This window comes from Phyllostomus discolor, chromosome 1, assembly GCF_004126475.2.
Source record: "Phyllostomus discolor isolate MPI-MPIP mPhyDis1 chromosome 1, mPhyDis1.pri.v3, whole genome shotgun sequence".
Classification (NCBI taxonomy): domain Eukaryota; kingdom Metazoa; phylum Chordata; class Mammalia; order Chiroptera; family Phyllostomidae; genus Phyllostomus; species Phyllostomus discolor.
This window is the reverse complement of record NC_040903.2, coordinates 73647317-73661817: the sequence shown is the minus strand read 5'-3', so window position 1 is coordinate 73661817 and position 14501 is coordinate 73647317. Positions and strand designations below refer to the sequence as shown.

The following is a 14501-nucleotide window of genomic DNA, read 5'->3' as shown; positions in this document are numbered from 1 at the left end:
GGGATTTCGTGCAAGTGCGGTGCATTTTCCAGCCATTTGCACCTCGAGTTCAGGAAACGCAGACACCTCCATGTAGTGCCTTCTCAGAGGTGCTGCTGAGGGGACAGCAGAACAGCTGGGTGCCTGTGGATGCCCGAAATAACATACAGTTCTCAAAGTAAAAGGATTTTGTGATTCTTAAGGGGCCTTTTCACCAGGTAAGAAAACATAACGAGGTGTTTATAATATTGTGATGCCAGAGATGCCGCCACGTAAATGGAAAACAATACCCATGTGTACTTGGAATGATACCAAGGGGGGCCAAAAGGTGGTGAGCAACTGAGGGAGGGCCTGAAGGTACTAACTAGAGGAAATGCTTCCGTTTGAGGAGTGGATCCCTGGTGTGCTGGTTATCTTGCCTGAGCTGTGCTGGGTGCCTGGGATTTAACCAGTAGTAGAGGAGGGGTCTGGATGCAAAGAAGATGGGGGACTCTGGATGCTGGTTGCGTTCTGAACCCTTCCTAAGATCTTCCCGAGGGTCTTTCCAGGCACAGTTCACAGTGCAGCCGGGCCACCCAGAGCTGGCACCAGCTTGCACGGGCAGCACCCTCTGCCCAGCACCTGCCTTTCTTCCTTGGTATCTCAGTATCTGTCCCACTTACTATCCCTTGTCTCTGCAGGAAAAGTGATGGGGGAGAGGGTGTGACTGCAAAATTCAAAAGGGCCTCTGTTAGGGATCAGTTCTGCTTCCAACACCTAATTACACAGGAACAACATTTCTTTCAGGTGGCACAGGTTTGGGTGATCAAGAAGTCCTGTTTCCAAAAGTCCTGTATCTGCTCACCAGGTGAGGTTCTGCTGCTTCTTTCCCCCACTCTAATGTTCTTTTTCCTTCCAATGTGAAGAACATAAGAAGAAGAAGAAAGATTCTTCACTCAATCAGTGAATATTACTGAGTACATACTGCAGCAGGCATTGTTCTTCGACTGGGGATATGTTTGTCATAAAACTTTACTTAGTAGAGTCTTTACAGTTTGCAAACCACTTTCAGTTCAACCATCTTTTTTTTCTCTGTGTGCATATCATTGTTGTGGTAAAAGATACATAACATAAAATTTACCATCTTAACCTTTTTTACATGTACAGTCCAGTGCACCAGTGGTGTTAAGTAGTCTCATGCTGTTGTGAAACAGATCTCCAGAGGTTTTTCATGTTGCACAAGTAAAACTCCAGGCCCACTAAACAACAGCTTCCCTTTGGCCCACCCCCCAGCCCCTGGCAACCACCATCCCGCTTTCCATCTCCATGAATTCAACTCCTCTACATATTTCAGGTCAGTGGGATCACACAGCATTTGTCTTTTTGTGACTGGCTGGTGTCACTGAGCATAATGTCCTCAAGGATCACTCATGCTGTAGCCTGTGTCTGAAATGTTCTCTCTGGGTCTGGGCTACAGGGAGCATCGGAACTCCCTTATTTGGGGCAGTCTGTGTGCAGTGGAGTACAGAATTCCCCAAAGTGTGTCTCTGTCACTTGGATAGGTCTGGTTCAGATGTTGTAGTTCTGTGGTCCAGCTGGTCTGGGAAATGCTAAATGTAAGCAAAGCAGTAGAGGCTGCTTTATTGCAGAATTTCTGAGTCCTTAATTTGCTCATTTGGCCATCTAATCAACACATATCTATAAACTGCCCATTGTGTGTATGGTGTTGTGCGAGCTGCTGGGAACACCCGGTTGAGAAAGAAGTGGCTGTCGCCCTCCTGAAGTTTAGCTGCTAGCGAAAGACAAGCCTTGAACCCACTAAAAATGCAATTGTAATGATAAGTGCTGCAGGAGAGAAGTGGGGTGTGGAGAGGGCATTTACATTAGGTCCTAATGGCATCTGCAGAATTGCGAACGGCTTTTGGGGAGAAGTGATGTTTGAGACAAGGTCTGGAGAAGGAAAAAATGTAGACCAAGTGACAAGGGTGGGTACAGAGCATTTGAGGCAGGAGGACAATTTATGCCCCTGTCCTGAGCAGGACCGGGTTGGGCCTCTCAGCTGTGTTGTGAAAACAAACCTGATCAGGGAACTCTTGCTCCGCACCCCTCCCACCCTCCAGGGCCTTGTGAGACTGGAATTTGGCTTCCGTGTTATGAAAAGATCCCTGGGAGAGGTGCAGGAGACTCAGGCTGAGCTTGCCACATGCTGTCATTAATTGTCTCAGATGCAATGCCCTGAACTTGTTTTTGAATTTCATTTTTCTTATCAATAAAATTAGGGCAGCTGATTTTGAAGATCCCCTCCAGGCATGGCATGCTATGATTGCATCTCAGCTTCTTAGGGTAGAGAGAGAAGGGAAGTCAAGCTAATTGTAAACAGGGGAATTTTTAGGCTGCAAGGGAAAGAATTCAGTGCTGGGAAGGATGAGATAGAAAAAGGCCGAGCCATCCTAAAGCCTGAGGGGACCCCGTGGAGAAGCTGTGTACTCCCTGGGGCCTGTCCTCAACATGCATTTAGTGACCTGCTGCTATGGAGGTTACAGGCCCTGCCCTGAGTCCCCAGAGAATCCAGAGTTCGCCTGCCTTCACCCCATTTGCTTTCTTTCTGCAAAGACAGGATTTCCAGGGACATGAAGCCTGAAGGACTCTAGTGGGGACAAGGGGCTCTTGATGCTCTTTGGACAGACGAGAGGCTGCTCAGTAATTGCCTGGAATCACTTCCCACCAGCCCTGTCCCCATTCCAGGAACACTGAGACCCTAGAGTGGGATGAGCAGCCTGGAACCCTGGAGAACCACCAGTGGATGCCCCCACACAGGAGACTTTTAGAGGATCATTTATTTCATAAAGGAACATGCTTGCTCAGAATGCCAGCAGAGGCCTATTTTTCAAACTCCTGCTGGTTGAGACCGCTCCCCGCCTCCCCATGGCATCAGCCAGGAAGTTAAGAACAAATAACGAATAAAAACTGCTATCTCCCAGGATCTGTATCTCTCGCTCTTCCTCCCACTTTTTCAGCTCACCAGGACAGATCCTTTGTTCTGGCTCTCCCTCTCTGCCCTAGAAAACAGACACTGGCTTTTCTGAGGCTCTCAGATTACTTCACTCGAAGAACTCTGGGTGAGAAGCTACTCCCTGCTCTGAGGAAAAACGGAACACTATTCCTATCTCTGAGTTGTGGTTCAGAATCTTCTGCGTGTCCCACCCCAGCCCTACAACAGATGTGTGTACCGTAAATGTCCTTCTGTCTGTGCAGCCATGACATTGGTTTTTCAGGGCCTCCGTAACAAAGTACCACAAACTGAGTGGCTTACAGAGGGAACAACAGACATTTGTTGTCTCACAGCTCCGGAGGCGGTAAGTCCAAGATCAAGGTGCAGCAGGGCCGGTTCCTTCAGAAGGCTGGGAGGAAAGGACCTGGCTTGCAGACGGCTGTCTGCTCTCTGTGTCTCTTCGTGCTGTCTTCCCTGTGTGCACATCTTTGTGTCCAGATCAGCCAGGTCAGCCAGCCATATTGGATTATGGCTCACTCTGATGGTCTTATTTAACCTGATTACTTCTGTAAGAACCCTGTCTCCAAAGAAGGTCCCATTCTAAGGTACTGGGCGTTAGGACTCCAATATGTGAATTTTTAGGAGGTGCAATTCAATGCATAACAGCCAGTGTCTTACATGTCACTGAACCTACGGCTTACCTGGGAGCTTGTTAGAAATGGACGTACCAGGGATACCCACACAGTTTTGAATTTAATACATTTGGGGTGGTGTGCTGTCCCCCAACCCCAGTCTCACCTAAGACTTCATAGTGTGAACCCAGCACTTTGCTTACTGCAGGCCAATAACAGGCCAAATGACATTTTTTGTGTGTCTAGCTTTTCACTAGTCCCCACTGCAAAGCCATGCTCTACTCACTTGTTGTCACACATGCTCTTTAACTTTCCTGGAGGACCCTGTCATATCTGAAGGCTGCCAGGCCCACTTCGACTGCCATTGTTCTCTCTAACTGGTGGCTGGGTAGAGTGATGGTTCAGGCTTTGGAGTTTTGGAGCCTAGCTCTTCTGCTTAATGGCTGGGTGACCTTGCACAGATTGCTGGGCCTCTCCAAGTCTGAGTTACCTCTGCAGTGAGAAGCTTCCTGGTCCATCAGAGGGCTACCATGTGAATTGAACAAAACAGTGTTTGTAAAGGGTACATTGCACAGTGCCTGGTTCATAGAAAGGGTGGGCTCACTCTGATTGTTGGCAGAATTCGGTTCCCTGCCACTGTAGGATTGCCTTACTGTGAGCGGCAGGCTGCTCTGGAGCACCTAGAGGCCATCTACATTCCTCCTCATGTTGCCTCCTCCATCTCCAAGCAAGCAAGGGTACACCGAATCCTTCTTGTGTTTTATTCTCTGACTCCCTCTTCTGCTTGTTTTTAACAGCTCATGTGATTGTATTGGACCCACCCAGATCATCCTATGAGGGACAGCCGATTATATCTGCAAAGTCCCTTTTGCCATGTAAGGTGAGATATTTGTGGATATGATAGCATATTCACAGTCTCGGCAATTAGGGTATGGATTCTCCTTGGGGACCATAATTCTACCCAATGAGGGTATTCCTGAAAGACTTTGCCCCTGGACCACAGAACAAGGCATATTTTGTCTACATACAATTTCCCCTTCATGCTGTAATTATGTTTTGTTTTCTCTAGCACAACCTAGTAACTTGTGTAGTGGGTGTGAAGCTGACCCCCAATCATCTGTGTCAGTCTCCCTTTGTGGCCCAGTTCTTGTGGTTTGGGTGGGAAAGATACTCTACCAACACCCTCCAGCTCCAGAAACAGGCCCTGCTTTTCTAAGATAGTCCCAGGTACACTGACTGGTTCAGAGATAGGTACGTGACTGACAATGGTCCAAATCAGAATGATGCTCAGGTCTTCTTGTCTAAATAGGGAAGGATATCTTCCTGCCCTATGGGACTGACGCAACTTATCTTAGGAGCTTATCTTTGGCCATCTGGTAGTCAAAGAAGAGAGAGCCCTGGCGTGGAACCAGTACAGGAATACAAACAGCGACAAAAGATGAAAGGAAAGCATATTCTTTGCAATATACACATATTGAATCATTATGTTATATACCTGAAATGAATATAATGTTGTATGTTAATTACACTGCAATTTTTTTAAAGTGTCTTCTTTGTTGAACTGCTGGATCAGCCCTTACCTAACTTCATACCACCTTTGGGCTTTCCACTTATGTGAACCAATAAGTTTCTCTTATTGTTGAAACCACTTTGAGTTAGGTTTGTTCTTACTTGACATCAAAAGCACCCCAACAGACAGAACTTGTTTAACAATATGACAATTTTACAGAGTGCAGTAATGGATGGGGCCACAAAGAGAGGTGCAATCTGCCCAGTTTTTACCTCCCCCTCTGCAAAGGAAAAAGGCAGCCAGGTTGCACCACAGGGACTGCATCCCTTGGGTTCCTCTGAGTTGGGTCAACAGTGGGGTGAGGAGAGGCCCCTTGGCAGAGCAGGAAGGAGCACCCAGGGGAGAAGACTCGGTCAGACAGGGAACTCAGGACCAGTGGGGACAGCCCATCTCTTTCTGCCCTCACACTTTTCCAAACACTCCAGGAGAGGTGACGCCTAAGAGGGAAGGAAGACTGTCCTTGACTAGCTGTGTGAAGTACTGGACAGTGCCTGGCACACAGTGGCCCCCAGTAAAGAGCTATATGGCCTGGGTTGTGGGAGGTGGACCAGGCACTGCAGCTGGGAATAATCCACCAGAGAACAAATTTGTGTTTGTCCTCTTCTTCAGCGAGGTCTGTGCCTAAAATCCACCTCATTGTTGTGGGCTGAATTCTGTCCCCTCAGAATTCATATGTTAGAGGCCAAACCCCTGATAACTATATTTGGAGATAAAGTCTTTTTTTCAAAGATTTTTATCTATTTACTTTTGGAGAGAGGAAGGGAAGGAGAGAGAGGGGAAGAGAAACACCAATGTGTGGTTGCCTCTTGCATGCCCCCCTACTGGGGACCTGACCCACAACCCAGGCCTATGCCCTGACCAGCAATCGAAACCTCGACCCTTTGGTTCACAGGCTGGCACTCAATCCACTGAGCCACACCAGTGAGGGCTGGAGATGAAGCCTGGACAGAAGTAATTAAGGTCAACTGCAGTTATTGGGGTGGTTTTTAATTCAATATGATTGGTGTTACAAGAAGAGGCCATTAGGGTTCACATCCACAGGGAAGCCCAAGTGAGGACGGAGGGAGAGGATGGCATCTAAAGCAGGGGAGGGAGGCCTCAGGAGAAACCAGCCCCGACCACACCTTGATCTTGGACTTTCAGCCTCAAGAACTGTGAGAAAATAAGTGGCTGTTGTCCCCCCTGCCCAAACCCATGTGTGGTATTTTGTTACGGGAGCCATTACAAGCTGACATACCTGGGTTGAATGGCATTCCCTGAAAAGATATGTCCACCAGAACTTGTGAATATTACTTTATTTGGGGAATTGTCTTTGCAGATATAATTAAGCTAAGGATCTCTGTATGACAACATTCTAGATTAACCAGGTGGGCCCTAAATTCAATGACAGGTGTCCTTCCTTAAAAGACACAGAAGAGAAGAGGAGAAACACAGAGAAGGCCACGGGAAAGGAGGTGGGGATCAGAATTACACAGGTTCATGCCCAGGAATGCCACGGATTGCTGCCGACCACCAGAAGCTTGGAGATAGACGTAAGAGATTCTCGCTCAGAGCCTCTAAGAGGACCAACCTGCCAACACCTTGATTTCACACTTCTGACCTCCACAACGATGACAGGACACATTTCTGGATTTATAAGCCACTCGGTGTGTGGTCATTTGTTCTCGCAGCCCCAGGACACCAGTTCAGCTGAGAGCTTATGTTTGGGGTGCTACAGGCTACAGTTAGTCCCCAGGAAGTAGCTGCCCTTCCTGCAAGCACCCAAGCAACTCGTGTGTGGCTCTGACTGGGTGGTGGGCAGCAATTGCCAGTGAAATTGAGTGGAGCCAGTTTCCAGAAGCAGACCTCAGAGTATTCTCTGCTCAGATGGTGTGGACCTCTTGGGGTGAGGCAGGGGAGGGAGAGCCCCATGAAAAAAATACATGGGCTTCCTGTTAAGTAGACAGGGCCTGAGTGACAGAGGGTTAAACTAGAAGAGAAGTGGCAATATGTATATGATAATGGGGGCACTTCCTACCGCTCGCACAGGGCTGGGCCTTCCTCAGGTAGGTCTGTTCTGGGACCTGCCTTCAGAAGGGGAGAGTCTGCTCATCTCTGTTTCTGGGACCACCTTTCAAGCACACATTATACTGCAGGCATTCCAAAGCTGGAAATGAAACAGTTATTATAATTTAAGCCAGAGGTGGGGCGGTGGAAACAGTGCTGTGGCCCTGAACCTCCTCTGAGCTGAAGTCTGTGGCTGACACCCTCCCTCTGCTCCCTCCATGCCAGACTCCAGGCCTTGCAGACCACACAGTGCAGAGCCAGATGGCTGCCTGGTGGCTGCCAGGTGGAGAAGTCGCCACTTGTTACAGGAGCATCTGTGGCCAGAAATCAGGTGAGGAGTTCCTAATGTCTCTGGCAGATGTGGAGGTGGGTTTGCCAAAGAATGCCTCTAGTTTCCTCCTCCTGCTCCCAGATTACACAGCACTTGGCTCCTGATGTTCCCTCTCTGTTTAGCAAATTCTTCCTTGGTTTTCCCTGAGCTCACACCCACTTCATACTCTGAGTGTAAGGTCAGGGAATAAGGAATTATGCCTTAAGGGGGGAACTTTATGCCTGCAGGAGCTGGAACTGACTCAGATCATATAGAAACTGTCCTTCAACAATGTGAAGCCAAACCAGGGCAGCGAGGCCATGCTTCACCACAGGACCCCAAAGTTTACAGGGTGCAGATTTTAAAATAATGATTCGAAAAAATTGTACAAAGCTCTAAGCTGGTGACTCCTGAGGGATCGTCCTACCATACTCCTCCCTTTGCCCATCCCCACACCACATGCAGCTCTCTGGCTGAAGTGGCAAGGTAACCCCTCTCTCTGTGTTGCCTACCATGGGATATCAGGGTACATGGGGCACAGTCTGCCTCTGTAGGGGCCACTCTCCCCTCACTGTGCTTGCTATGCTTGTTCCATTGCCTTGAGGGCACTTGACATATTTCTGGCCCCAAATATCCAAATTGCTCATGATTGCCTTAGGAAAAGATTCTATCTGTATGTGGAGACTCCTATGCACTTGGAGAAGAAATTGGCAGAGGAACCAGGAAATGTGGGTCCTTTACAAGGTCTTGCAACGGTGTCAGCCACTGAAGTCATCTCTGTGGGGTCAACGTGAGTAGAAAGGTTAGTTCTGAGTGAGGGTGGAGACTTCTAACAGAAATGAAAGGATTTCTTTTTCTCAGATGTCAGCTCATTTGAAAGTAGGTCCCTGTTTCCTTGGCTGTGGTTGAGGGTAAGAGGAAGTCCGTCTCTAGGTGAGGAACTAAAGGCTGGCAGAGGTGTGATGTGGAGGACACTGGGGCCAGTGTTTCAGAACCACAAGGTGGCCCCACAGCCCGGTGTCCTATTCTTCCCATGGTTGCCCACACTCTGGTGGAATGCTGCTTTCTCACTCTACGGGCCTGCGGTTTTCTAAGAATAAAGAAAGCTGGGCCTTGTACAAGTTTTCCTTTTCCCCAAAGCTAATGAAAATCAACAGCAAAAAACACCCCCCTCACTGTTGGTGATCAAGCATGGAAAAGAATACAACCTCACACTGTAAACTTTGAAAAATGTTGCCAAGGAAAGAAACATGATACCCAAAGAAGCTCCTTCCTCCATCTTTGGCCCCCCAAAACAGGATATAAAAAGCAATCAGGATTACCAGGTACAGAAAAGTGTCTATGCCCTGGCTGGTGTGGCTCAGTGGATTGAGGGCCAGCCTGCAAATGAACTGTCTAGCTGGTTTGATTCCCACTCAGGGCACATGCCTGGGTTGTGGGCCAGGTCCCCAGTTGAGGGCATGTGAGAGGCAACCACACATTGATGTTTCTCTCTCTCTCTTTCTCCCTCCCTTCCCTTCTCTCTGAAAATAAATAAATAAAATCTGTCCTGCATATAATTATTTATTTACATAGCCTTTTCCTCAATTATATGATGACTCTTTGAGGGCAGTGACCATGATTTTTCATCCTCATATCCCCAGTCCCTAACACAATGCCTATATATTTTATATAATTTATCATAATAATAGCTGTGGTAAACTTAGTAATAACAAGAATATGTAAAGATGAAACACTATTAAGTATAGAGCTGGAAAAAAAAGAATTACATAGTATTTACTAAATACACTTCAGCCAATATCTGTTTGAGGTGCCCTCAGTTACTACCTGCTGGCTGGTGTTCAACCATGATGAACGAATTGGTAGATTGTATTCCTGATGGTACTTCTATTTTATGCCTAATGGTGTATTAACATAGCTAAAGCTGGCTGTCCTGATTGGAATCAGTTAGCACGTTAGAACATTGTTTATTGAGCACGGTAAATGTTTGCCTTAGCTTCTTTGATTTCTTCTCTCTAAAACAATAAAAGAAATGATGTGCTAAGAAGGTCTAATAAGAAAGGAAATTAAATAATTTCGTTCAGAGCAGAAGCATCCTCTGCCCCAATCTCTTGATTTTCAACTCACTGGTGGACTTTAATATATATAAACCTTTTTAGATAAAATAGTGGTGTGTTTATGTATAGAATTTATTAAATTTTACTTATTAATAAAATATATACTTATATTTAAAAATAAATAAATAAATAAAATTTTTAAAAAATGATTTGATAGGGGGAAAGTAGGCCACACAGAATTCAACCACAGTCTAAGAGAGATACAGAAAGTTAGAACAGCAAACAGGAAAACTAATAAAAGAAAAAAAAAGGTAGAAAGAAACATCTATGCAAATTGACAGATGAAGAAACCTGTCCAGAAAAACAATGGAATCAAAGGAACAGAAGCAAATTCAGCTGCCTGTACTGTTCCGTGCTGTGACAGACACAGGTGGTCTCCCCAGACCCCCTCTAACAAACAGTCCAGGTTGGCTGCCAGCAGCATTTTGCTGTCTTCTTTGCTCAGGATGCCATGCTTCTCCCCCATCCCCAGGGCAGCTGGAAGACACTGACTGTCAGGTGACAAAGGCTGGTCCCCTTGTCTTAAAGTGGGCCCGACCCTGTGGTGTGGTTCAGGCTCCATCCAGAGGGCTAACTTATGAGGTCCACAACTTTACAAATGACTTTGTGGGCAATGGTAGGGGAGCACCTGGAAGAGATGGTTTGTAGCAACTGGGAGTCATGGGGCATCTACTTCTCCACAAACACAGAAAATCTTTCTTTGCCCAAGAAGAAATATTTGTTGGTGTGGCTGTGAAAGGAGGCATGTCTGCCGAGGTACTGGGTCTCACTGACACTTTTCCTGGGCCTGGCATCGGAGCCTAGCATCAGCAGACCGTGGGCGGTGAGCAGGAGTAACTGGTTCTCTGGGCAAGGATGGTAATGAGGTCACTAGTGAGCCATCCCTCCTGTGTGTTTGAATGGTAAAGTCTGGAGCATCTGCATTTCTTCCAGATGACAAGTAGGGGACACACCTGGGGACAGCCTGACTCTTGCTGATGCCATTTTCTGTTTTCAGAAACTTCCCTCAACCCTGAGTATGAGGCCCCTTTGCAGGGAATGTCTTCTATTCTAGATGTCAGAGAACCAATCCCCCAACATGGCACACTGCTGAGGCTACATTAGACCAAGCCAGCAGCAGGTGGGTCACCTTCGTCCTCTGGTCAAGTAGGTGATTGGAAGTGGTGAAGAAGAAGTATCTGAGACATTGTGCAATGGTTTCTCCTGAACTACAGGCCTACACATAGTACCTGCCTGGTCCTGTGTGTGGCTCACCTTGGTGTCACCCTCTCAGCGTGACCTCAAGCCTTCTCTGTGGGGCTCCTCCCCACCCCTCACCTTCCCCTATACCTCCTCTTCCTTCTGATATCAGAAATTCTAGTTAGGCTACACACACACACACACGTGCGCGCACACACACACGTATTAGTCAAGCTTCTCCAGGGAAACAGAACCAATAGGATGTATACAGATAGATACAGAAAGAGATTTGTTATGAAGAATTGGCTCATGCAATTATGAAGGCTGAGAAATCCCATGATCTTCCATCTGTACGGTAGAGGTCCAGGGGAGCCAGTGGTATATTTCCAGTCCAAACGCTAGGGTCTGAGAAGCAGGAGGGCCTATGTCCAAGAGCAGGAGAAGGGGCCTGTCCTAGCCCAAGCAGAGAGCATATCACCCTTCCTCTCTTTTCTGTTCTGCACAGACCCTCAGCAGATGGGGTGGTGCCCACCCACACTCAGTCTACTAGTCAAATGCTAATCTGTTTGGGAAACACACTCACAGACACACCCAGAAAGAATGGTTTGCCAGCTATTTGGGCATCACTTGGCCCATCAAACTGACACACAATGTTAACCATCACTCTTTTCCTCAAGGTTTTATTAAGAATGCAGATGCTGTGCTGGAGTAACAGCACAGCTGTTGGCAATCAGCTATTTTACTTCTTGATGAATGACCATCACACTTAAAGTCTACAAGGGGTGTCCCAACTTTCGGTGTCTCTGGGCCACACTGGAAGAAGAGGAGTTGTCTTGAGCCACACATTAAATACATTGCAACACATAATCACAAAAAAAAATCTCATAATGTTTTAAGTAAATTTACGATTTTTTGCTGGGCCACATTCATAGCCATCCTGGGCTGCATCCGGCCTGCAGGCCCCAGGTTAGACACCCCTGGAAGCTTTGAGAACACAGGACTGGGCTGGGGCACGAGGGCGGGAGGAAAGGAGTGACACAGAACCGTGGGTGGGCAGGAGGAAGAAGCTGAAGACTCACTTTGTCTACTTTACAGGTCCACCTTTGGGTCAGATGTGCAGTAGAGGGTCACTGGGTACGGGGGTCCACAAGGACCCTGGGTACCTCCTCCCTGGCCCAGGCCCAGGCCCAGCTCCACCCTGGTTTAAAAAGAGGATCAATGCAGTGGTGAGCCAGGGGAGCTCTGGGGACTGTGGAGGAACCCAGCCTGCCTGCGCCTCCAACCTGTCAGCGATGGAGCAGGAAGACCCAGGACTGGCTTCAGGCCTGGGGAGCCTGGCTGCCGGCTGCAGACCCCTCCTGTGAGAGGCTTTGTTTCGGGTTTGGCTCCCAGACCAGATTGTTTTCCTTCCTTTTTTAAGATGTTTGAAGTCCTTTGATGAGCAGGTATTTATATTTCATGCTCTTTCATGCCAAATTAGCGCTTATTATTATTATCTAGAATTACAAAAGCATTTGGTATTTTCCAAATTTAGGTGGATGGCTTCACAATCTAAGACTATCTTGTTTTGCACAATGGGGAGGGGTCCAAAACAGCCATATGTATTGAATTTCTGACAATTTAGTGATAGTTAAAATTTGCCAAAGAAGTGACCAAAAGGAAACTTCTGATGGATTTTTTGAGCGACAAAATAAAATAATTCACATTCTGTAATAAGTGTAATGGCCTTGATACTAGACCATTGGTGTGGTAAATTGAGATTTGGGGTTGGCATTTTTTAGGGTAAGGCATGCCCGCGACGTAAATGTTTACTCACCTTGTGCCCTCAACATAGTTCTCCTGTTTTTTCCTTCCATTATTTTCCTTGGACACTTTTCTTTTAATTGGACTGTGACTCACATAACAAATCAAGTGCATCAGAAGCCAGATCAAGACATTCAGGGACAGTCCCAAGAACCCCGGGGCTGGCAGTCACCCCAGCTCGAGGGGAAGCCATCCGTTTCCTCTGCCAGCCCAGCTGGCAAAGGTAATTGCAGTTGGAGGCGCTTGTTCAAGCCACTGGCACAGTGAGAACAGGTTGAGCCACCCCTTTGTTTTCGGCCCGTAACGAATGAAACTGTCTGCTCACAGCCCTATCCTACAGTGCAGGGGGAGACTGCTGCCCTAGAGATCTTTGGAAGGTAACCTCAGAAACGGGCCCTCACTGTTTTAGGTGGGTCTCACCTGGAGGCAGAGGTTGAGGGAGCAGCTCTCCACACTTTGCCTCAGGTTCTTTCCAAGCCCAGAGTTCTCTCATTCTAGATTCTATCAGGACCCAAGGGCAGCAGGAGCCACGGTCCTGATGACTTGGCAGAGAAGAAGTAGTGACTCATAAAGTTAGTTATGATTTTGAAGTGTAAAGCAGCTGGTTCATTTAAATGAAATTTCACCTTCTCTTCCCTCCAAGACGGAGCAGTCAGAGCCTTGGCTGAAGAGAGGCCTGAGGTGCCCCAAAGAACAAAGGGCAGTCGGCCTGTAGATCTGGTTTGAAAGCTGCTTATGCAAGTGGACAGGGCAGGGCCGCCCCCGTGTCTCTCGACCCAGCCCTCCCACAGCCACAGTCGCAGGGTGGCTGTGGGTTCTGGGGTGAGGCTGGAGGCCAGCGAGGGTGTGCTCATCTCTATGACCAAGCAACCCTGGTATCTGAAAGGTAGATTCTTTTCCCTCTGGTTCCAAACATGTGTGTTTGTGGTTGTGCTTGCATGTGTGCGTGTATCAAGTGAGAGCCAGAGAGAGAGAGAGAAGGCCAGAAGGGCACATGGCCTCCATCCCGAGTGCCCCTCTATTTCAGTCACGTTGGAGCAGGGAAGTACTAGAGACTTAGGTCGACTGTTGTTTCACTAACAAAAAAGGAGCTTCAAAAAAACTTTGAAATAGACTAGTGCAGACCTCCGTGATGGGAGACAGATTCTAAAAGGAACATTATATAAAAGTTGCCCTGTTCCACTCAGCTTAGTGACATGGAGCAGGGAGGAAGGGGTGAGCTCACTTAGGAGCTGACTCAGGAAAGTGGAGCTGGGAAGAGGGCAGACTTCACTCTGCAGCTTTGTGACTTTTCAGGAGGTAGAGATAGGTCTGCCCGGTGCCTTCCCCAAGAAGCAGGCTGAGTAAAGTGTCTCAGTTTCCTGGCCTGGGCATGAGATGGGGCATGGAGCCCAGGTGGCCTCTGTGGGAGAAGTCAAAAGAAGAGCCAAGGCCAACCCTGCCAAATAGCAAGGAATGGCAGGGTGGTTTCACCTTGTGAGCCAACTCTGACCTCAGGATGCTGTGTTGGAAAGGATTCTCAATTTCTATCTTAACTATGTTTCGGTTTCCAACAATCCTGTCATCGGGGGGGGGGGGGGGGTCTTCAAACAGCAGACTGCCGAGCTCGGGAGGAGGCTGTATCCACCTTTTCCTCCCCCTGAGTCACACAGAGGTCTGGTTCCTGGGGCTTAGGACCTGCTTCTCTCTGAGCACAGCCACAGCCGGGCTGGAGGCAGGGCAGGGTAGGGCCTAGAAGGCTGGGTTCAGATCTCTTCCTGGTCAGCTGACAATGTGGAGTGCTGGGAGGTTGGGACAATTGTTCTGACTGATGTCCTGGGGACAGGGGCTTAGATAATGCTGTGTGCACTCCTCCCCCAGAGGGCCAGGCCCAGCCTAGAGTGGTGGCGGTCTC

General features: G+C 47.9%; 1 long non-coding RNA gene across 1 annotated transcript; it reads left to right on the top strand.

The window, feature by feature from the left end:
- The first annotated feature begins 1029 nt into the window (after window positions 1–1029).
- LOC118500325 lies at window positions 1030–4462 on the top strand. Its single transcript, XR_004902890.1, has 2 exons — window positions 1030–1312; window positions 4380–4462. It is a non-coding gene; the product is annotated as an uncharacterized LOC118500325 (long non-coding RNA).
- Window positions 4463–14501: the final 10039 nt, after the last annotated feature.